The sequence below is a fragment of the Rhipicephalus microplus genome, chromosome 8 (assembly GCF_043290135.1).
Source record: "Rhipicephalus microplus isolate Deutch F79 chromosome 8, USDA_Rmic, whole genome shotgun sequence".
Classification (NCBI taxonomy): domain Eukaryota; kingdom Metazoa; phylum Arthropoda; class Arachnida; order Ixodida; family Ixodidae; genus Rhipicephalus; species Rhipicephalus microplus.
In genome coordinates this window covers 11,765,150-11,773,433 of record NC_134707.1, presented here as the reverse complement: position 1 = coordinate 11,773,433, position 8,284 = coordinate 11,765,150, and the positions used below count along the sequence as shown (strand labels likewise).

At 44.5% G+C, this 8,284-nt stretch overlaps 2 long non-coding RNA genes across 2 annotated transcripts; one reads left to right on the top strand and one right to left on the bottom strand.

Annotated features, from left to right (window-relative positions):
* Positions 1–298: 298 nt before the first annotated feature.
* LOC142768808 (uncharacterized) lies at positions 299–2,880 on the top strand. Its single transcript, XR_012885477.1, has 2 exons — positions 299–2,050; positions 2,527–2,880. It is a non-coding gene; the product is annotated as an uncharacterized LOC142768808 (long non-coding RNA).
* Positions 2,881–5,797: 2,917 nt separating this feature from the next.
* Positions 5,798–8,004, bottom strand: LOC142768807 (uncharacterized). The gene is made up of 2 exons (XR_012885476.1): positions 6,628–8,004; positions 5,798–6,151 (listed from the first exon to the last, which is right to left on the bottom strand). It is a non-coding gene; the product is annotated as an uncharacterized LOC142768807 (long non-coding RNA).
* Between the last annotated feature and the right edge of the window lie 280 nt (positions 8,005–8,284).

Genomic DNA, 8,284 nt, shown 5'->3' with positions numbered 1-8,284 from the left:
ACTTTATGCTTCATAATTGAGGCGTTACATATATAATAGCACCCTCCAATAAACAAGCCTTCAAACGCTTCTTTTTACGCGCAATAAACTGCCTAAATGGTGAACGTATATTTATTAAAAAATACATAAATACATTACACAATGTACGGTTGTTTTCATTACGTGAGCACGTTTTTTTTATAATTTGTTGTGCAAAAATCAAAAAATAAGTTTTTGCCACTTTTAGCTTTTTTAAAGTAATGTAGTGGCAACATTGACAACGTTGCAAGATGTCAGCGTTCACGTAGCTAGAGTGTACTAGAACAAGGGGAGTGCCCGGACCGAGATCCAAAAAGTGAGGCCCAAACGGGGTCAAATCCGCTAGTGGCGCTGCGATCGGTAGTCTGTGACCTGTCGTCGTTTTAAGAGCCGTGCGCAGCTCCGCCGAAGTGGTCGAGGGGTAGAATGCTCGCATCCCACTAAAAAGACCCAGGTTCGAATCACCGCTGTGACCATAGATTTTTTTTTTAATTTCACGTGTACAACTGTATTGTTTGGCTTTTTTTTTAAATATGCCTTCAGTTTCTACATATTGCTACAAAACATTACGCGAGATATGAAGTAAAGGAGAAAAAAACTTGACAGCAAGCGCATTTATTTGCAGCGCCACCGCACGGGATTCAACGAAAACTTAAAAGCATAGCTTGCGAGATTTTAGCGAATAAAAGAGAGACGGTGTGCTTTCACTCGCCTGCGGTCGCCGCCCACTGGCTCGCTTAAAAAAAGAAAAAGAAAAACTGAAAGTAAACGATTTTCAGTCGGCGGGAAGTCGCGAAGGTTTGAATACTGGTAAAGCAGCGATGTTCTGTCTGCTCGAGTTTTCAGTGTTCCTCCTCACACTAAATGCGTAAGATATTGGCGTGTAACATTAATAAAGCTATCACGAGGTGTGCGGAAACAGACAGGTGAACGTGTTCATATTTTTGTGGCAGACGATAAAAAAGCGCTGTCCGCAGTGCTCGTGCGCGAAACCTCATAGTTGCCGCAGCGGGCTGGCGGTGTAGCCGAGCAGACGACACGCGTGTTCCCCTTCAGATGTGGACCCCTCTGTACAAGTGAGAGTCTCACGTCCTGTTACACCTTTCGCAAATGAAACCAAAGCGGCAGGGCAACTGCTGTGTGCCCGGCTGCGGGGTTACCTACATAGGATCTACTGAAGGCAGTAAGTGTTCGCTATTCGCCGTTCCAACATCTCCGACCCTGAGGGAGAAATGGGAGTACAGCTTACGCTTGCCAAGAGGGCACATGAAAAGTTCAAGTGTGGTCTGCGAGGCACATTTCGAGCCGCATCATCTGCTTCGAGACTTCGTGCACATTATAGGCGGTAGAGAGGTCAGGTTGCCCCGTGACCGGCCAAAGCTTGCAGTCGGAGCAGTGCCTGTTATACTGAGTGGACAACAACGTTCCGACGGGGGTGACCAGGTGACTAATAATTCGACAAGTCGTCAGCATGCCAAACAAGATGCCCCCGGGCCATCAATGACCAAGTGCGAAGAGAAAAAAAGGTCCTCTAGCGCTGCGAGCTTGACAGAGAGGCATGCAAAGTGTGTGAAGTCGGCAGCGCATCCCGTGATGGACTGCAATTCGGAGACACAAGGCGGTACCACGAATGAAGGAAGACGTTCCCTTCTTACACTGACGATGCCGTCAACCTCCAGATGGACAGCCCTTCAGTTCCCGCATGTTGATGGTGTCTTCTATGTCACCTCCACACTAATACCGCCTTCAGAAATATCCCATGACAAAGTTATATTCCTGAAAGAAGAAGAAGACGGACTTCTCTGCCGAACACATATAAACGGCAGTCCTTACGACGAAAAACGGGCTCTATCTTTCGCACAGGCAGAGGAACATATGCAAAAAATCGACGCAGCTTCTGTATGCCCTGGCTCCATAAGGAAAAATGAACCTAATGATGGCCCACTTGAGACATTTGCCTCTGGACGGAACTTCAGATGCCATGGAGGAGCGTTTTACAGCAGAAGCTGTGAAGGTGTTGTACCTAACGGAGGTAAGTAGGTCTATGTACTTCACCGATACGGACAGAGCTTAAATTAAAGCGTATAGGAGAGGGACGTTTTGATAAAATTTATGGTGATTTTGAACGAGTTGTCAAAATATATGCAAGGAAACGACATTAATATGCACATCTTATTTCCATTTGCATGTTTTAATTGCTAACGGGCAGGGGTGTTTCTCTTACAGAGGTATAAAAAAAAAAGATCGCACAAGTTTACATTTCATGTGTGCAATTATTATCACGAAAATAAAAGAAAAAGAACTCGAGTGAAATTTATCACTGTTTAACACTACTGTGAGTTAATGTTCTTCCCATTACTCCTCTCAAATCGAGAAAGCTTGATGGTTGACGGTGCGTGCGTGCATATGTTTGTGTGCGTTAATGCGACTGTTTGTGGGTAGGCGTCTGTGTGTGTCTGTCTGTGGGGCGTAAACATGTAATCAGACCTTTTTTTTTTAACTGTGCAGGTGTAAAATGCCGTCCATGCGCCAAGGCAAGGCTGTCCCTGATTAGGAAAAAATGTAAGGTGATGCGTACCACTGCTGCTACTGGTGCCACTTCTGCAAAGCGAGCCATTTGTCGCCAAACGAAAACCTTGAGACAGCAAAATCGCCGACTGCTTGGACGGGTGTCAAACTTGAAATCAAAACTGAGAGAAATGGTGAAGCAGAACAAAGCTATAAAGGAAGGCACTTTTGAAGAAAGTATTGCTGACATGCCTCCAAAACAAAGAGAAGCAGCACTTCATTTTTTCCGCGCTTCCAAACGAGCGAGTACCAGGGGATTAAAATTCACTCAGAATTGGATCTTAGAGTGTCTGCTCATGAAGATGAAAAGTCCAAAGCTTTACAAATACATGAGAAGCAACAAGATCTTAGTCCTACCAAGTGAAGACACCTTGAGGAAATATTTGAGCTCGTACAAGACAGGGTTCGGTTTCTGCACAAGGGTCCTGAGTGCTCTAAAAAAAAAGACGAGATCTATGGACGCCTTTAAGCGACACGGAGGGCTGCTAATTGATGAAATGAAACTATCTGAACACTTGTCAGTCACATCCGCCGCCACTATTGAAGGTTTGGTTGATTTAGGCCATTTTACATCAAAAAAAGATAAATGTGAGCCATGCGACCATGGCATGGTGATTATGTTTGCACCTTTCACCGGCAAGTGGACACAAGTATTAGCAGTATTCGCAACACACGGGAACGTTAAAGGAGAGCTCCTCGCGAAAATTCTAGTGGAGGCTGTATTGCTTGCAGAAGATGCCGGTCTTTTCGTGGACTTTGTCACTTGCGACGGTGCGACATGGAACAGGAAGATGTGGAAGGTACTTGGAATCGAAGCAACGTCTGAGAACATTCAATGCAGAATGAGGCATCCCAAAGACAGCAGTCGCTACGTCCACTTCCTTTCGGACTTTCCGCATCTCATAAAGTGTCTTCGCAACAACTTGCTCCTCCACGACTTCAACACTCCAGATGGGCTGGTAGGTTTTCAAGCTCCCATTTATTCCTTTTTCTTCTGTTGTTTTATTGTTGTGTGTTTGTTATAGAACTTGAACGAATGCTTTCCGATAATTTTTGCGTTTATGTTATGGAGATACACTTCGTTGAGAAATGTATGCTTCGCGTCCAGTTGGTTCATTGGGTAAATGTCAATGTAAGATAGCACTCACTCACTACAGTTGAGGAAAACAAACTGGGAAGGCTGCCGGAGCGCCGCCATAGTCCTCTTTGTGGGCTGTTGTTACCATGAGTGACACTCCCCCCCCCCCCCCTCCAAGAAAAAAAAGGAAAAAAAAAATGTCTGCTGAACTTGAGATGTCGGATTTAGGGCTCCCATGCAACAGCCCAGAAGGGACGGGGTCCTCGATCCTCTCCATTCAAAAAACAATAAAAGAAAAGAAAAGGTTTGTAGACGTTTTAGTGCGACAACGTTAGAACTGTATCTACAAAATAAAAAAAGAATCCTGTGTTCGAGTGGGTTTGGCGGACAAATTCGTACAGTTTACGAATCTCGGATCATTCCCGACTCTTCCTCCTGCTGAGCAAAGGCCTTTCCTTAGCATATAGCAATAGTTTATTGTAAAGTGTCAAAATAATGTTATATATATATATATATATATATATATATATATATATATATATATATATATATATATAACCATATATAACCACCGTGCACCATATATATGGTGCACGGTGTGTCCAAAGTAGTGAGAAAGAGCCTCGAGTCGTTGATAGTGCTATCGGTCCGATTTCTGTGTGTTGCTCATTGTTCTCGTTAGCGAGTGAGCAGAGAGTGTTCCGATAGACCGTTTTAGGCAGATATTTTGTGCACGTGGCAAGGTTTTATTTGCGAGACACCATGGATCTCGAGAAGTTAGTAGGTCTCGGTGAAAAGATGGGTGGCCTCGTGGCAATATATATATATATATATATATATATATATATATATATATATATATATATATATATATATATATATATATATATATATATACGTGTGTGTGTGTGTGTGTGTGTGTATACTTGATTTGGCGATGTTCCAGAATTAGCGAACGAATTTGTCCGCCAAACCCACTCGAACACAGGATTCTTTTTTATTTTGTAGATACAGTTCTAACGTTGTCGCACTAAAACGTCTACAAACCTTTTCTTTTCTTTTATTGTTTTTTGAATGGAGAGGATCGAGGACCCCATCCCTTCTGGGCTGTTGCATGGGAGCCCTAAATCCGACATCTCAAGTTCAGCAGACATTTTTTTTTCTTTTTTTTCTTGGAGGGAGGGGAGGGGGAGTGTCACTCATGGTAACAACAGCCCACAAAGAGGACTATGGCGGCGCTCCGGCAGCCTTCCCAGTTTGTTTTCCTCAACTGTAGTGAGTGAGTGCTATCTTACATTGACATTTACCCAATGAACCAACTGGACGCGAAGCATACATTTCTCAACGAAGTGTATCTCCATAACATAAACGCAAAAATTATCGGAAAGCATTCGTTCAAGTTCTATAACAAACACACAACAATAAAACAACAGAAGAAAAAGGAATAAATGGGAGCTTGAAAACCTACCAGCCCATCTGGAGTGTTGAAGTCGTGGAGGAGCAAGTTGTTGCGAAGACACTTTATGAGATGCGGAAAGTCCGAAAGGAAGTGGACGTAGCGACTGCTGTCTTTGGGATGCCTCATTCTGCATTGAATGTTCTCAGACGTTGCTTCGATTCCAAGTACCTTCCACATCTTCCTGTTCCATGTCGCACCGTCGCAAGTGACAAAGTCCACGAAAAGACCGGCATCTTCTGCAAGCAATACAGCCTCCACTAGAATTTTCGCGAGGAGCTCTCCTTTAACGTTCCCGTGTGTTGCGAATACTGCTAATACTTGTGTCCACTTGCCGGTGAAAGGTGCAAACATAATCACCATGCCATGGTCGCATGGCTCACATTTATCTTTTTTTGATGTAAAATGGCCTAAATCAACCAAACCTTCAATAGTGGCGGCGGATGTGACTGACAAGTGTTCAGATAGTTTCATTTCATCAATTAGCAGCCCTCCGTGTCGCTTAAAGGCGTCCATAGATCTCGTCTTTTTTTTTAGAGCACTCAGGACCCTTGTGCAGAAACCGAACCCTGTCTTGTACGAGCTCAAATATTTCCTCAAGGTGTCTTCACTTGGTAGGACTAAGATCTTGTTGCTTCTCATGTATTTGTAAAGCTTTGGACTTTTCATCTTCATGAGCAGACACTCTAAGATCCAATTCTGAGTGAATTTTAATCCCCTGGTACTCGCTCGTTTGGAAGCGCGGAAAAAATGAAGTGCTGCTTCTCTTTGTTTTGGAGGCATGTCAGCAATACTTTCTTCAAAAGTGCCTTCCTTTATAGCTTTGTTCTGCTTCACCATTTCTCTCAGTTTTGATTTCAAGTTTGACACCCGTCCAAGCAGTCGGCGATTTTGCTGTCTCAAGGTTTTCGTTTGGCGACAAATGGCTCGCTTTGCAGAAGTGGCACCAGTAGCAGCAGTGGTACGCATCACCTTACATTTTTTCCTAATCAGGGACAGCCTTGCCTTGGCGCATGGACGGCATTTTACACCTGCACAGTTAAAAAAAAAAGGTCTGATTACATGTTTACGCCCCACAGACAGACACACACAGACGCCTACCCACAAACAGTCGCATTAACGCACACAAACATATGCACGCACGCACCGTCAACCATCAAGCTTTCTCGATTTGAGAGGAGTAATGGGAAGAACATTAACTCACAGTAGTGTTAAACAGTGATAAATTTCACTCGAGTTCTTTTTCTTTTATTTTCGTGATAATAATTGCACACATGAAATGTAAACTTGTGCGATCTTTTTTTTTTATACCTCTGTAAGAGAAACACCCCTGCCCGTTAGCAATTAAAACATGCAAATGGAAATAAGATGTGCATATTAATGTCGTTTCCTTGCATATATTTTGACAACTCGTTCAAAATCACCATAAATTTTATCAAAACGTCCCTCTCCTATACGCTTTAATTTAAGCTCTGTCCGTATCGGTGAAGTACATAGACCTACTTACCTCCGTTAGGTACAACACCTTCACAGCTTCTGCTGTAAAACGCTCCTCCATGGCATCTGAAGTTCCGTCCAGAGGCAAATGTCTCAAGTGGGCCATCATTAGGTTCATTTTTCCTTATGGAGCCAGGGCATACAGAAGCTGCGTCGATTTTTTGCATATGTTCCTCTGCCTGTGCGAAAGATAGAGCCCGTTTTTCGTCGTAAGGACTGCCGTTTATATGTGTTCGGCAGAGAAGTCCGTCTTCTTCTTCTTTCAGGAATATAACTTTGTCATGGGATATTTCTGAAGGCGGTATTAGTGTGGAGGTGACATAGAAGACACCATCAACATGCGGGAACTGAAGGGCTGTCCATCTGGAGGTTGACGGCATCGTCAGTGTAAGAAGGGAACGTCTTCCTTCATTCGTGGTACCGCCTTGTGTCTCCGAATTGCAGTCCATCACGGGATGCGCTGCCGACTTCACACACTTTGCATGCCTCTCTGTCAAGCTCGCAGCGCTAGAGGACCTTTTTTTCTCTTCGCACTTGGTCATTGATGGCCCGGGGGCATCTTGTTTGGCATGCTGACGACTTGTCGAATTATTAGTCACCTGGTCACCCCCGTCGGAACGTTGTTGTCCACTCAGTATAACAGGCACTGCTCCGACTGCAAGCTTTGGCCGGTCACGGGGCAACCTGACCTCTCTACCGCCTATAATGTGCACGAAGTCTCGAAGCAGATGATGCGGCTCGAAATGTGCCTCGCAGACCACACTTGAACTTTTCATGTGCCCTCTTGGCAAGCGTAAGCTGTACTCCCATTTCTCCCTCAGGGTCGGAGATGTTGGAACGGCGAATAGCGAACACTTACTGCCTTCAGTAGATCCTATGTAGGTAACCCCGCAGCCGGGCACACAGCAGTTGCCCTGCCGCTTTGGTTTCATTTGCGAAAGGTGTAACAGGACGTGAGACTCTCACTTGTACAGAGGGGTCCACATCTGAAGGGGAACACGCGTGTCGTCTGCTCGGCTACACCGCCAGCCCGCTGCGGCAACTATGAGGTTTCGCGCACGAGCACTGCGGACAGCGCTTTTTTATCGTCTGCCACAAAAATATGAACACGTTCACCTGTCTGTTTCCGCACACCTCGTGATAGCTTTATTAATGTTACACGCCAATATCTTACGCATTTAGTGTGAGGAGGAACACTGAAAACTCGAGCAGACAGAACATCGCTGCTTTACCAGTATTCAAACCTTCGCGACTTCCCGCCGACTGAAAATCGTTTACTTTCAGTTTTTCTTTTTCTTTTTTTAAGCGAGCCAGTGGGCGGCGACCGCAGGCGAGTGAAAGCACACCGTCTCTCTTTTATTCGCTAAAATCTCGCAAGCTATGCTTTTAAGTTTTCGTTGAATCCCGTGCGGTGGCGCTGCAAATAAATGCGCTTGCTGTCAAGTTTTTTTCTCCTTTACTTCATATCTCGCGTAATGTTTTGTAGCAATATGTAGAAACTGAAGGCATATTTAAAAAAAAAGCCAAACAATACAGTTGTACACGTGAAATTAAAAAAAAAATCTATGGTCACAGCGGTGATTCGAACCTGGGTCTTTTTAGTGGGATGCGAGCATTCTACCCCTCGACCACTTCGGCGGAGCTGCGCACGGCTCTTAAAACGACGA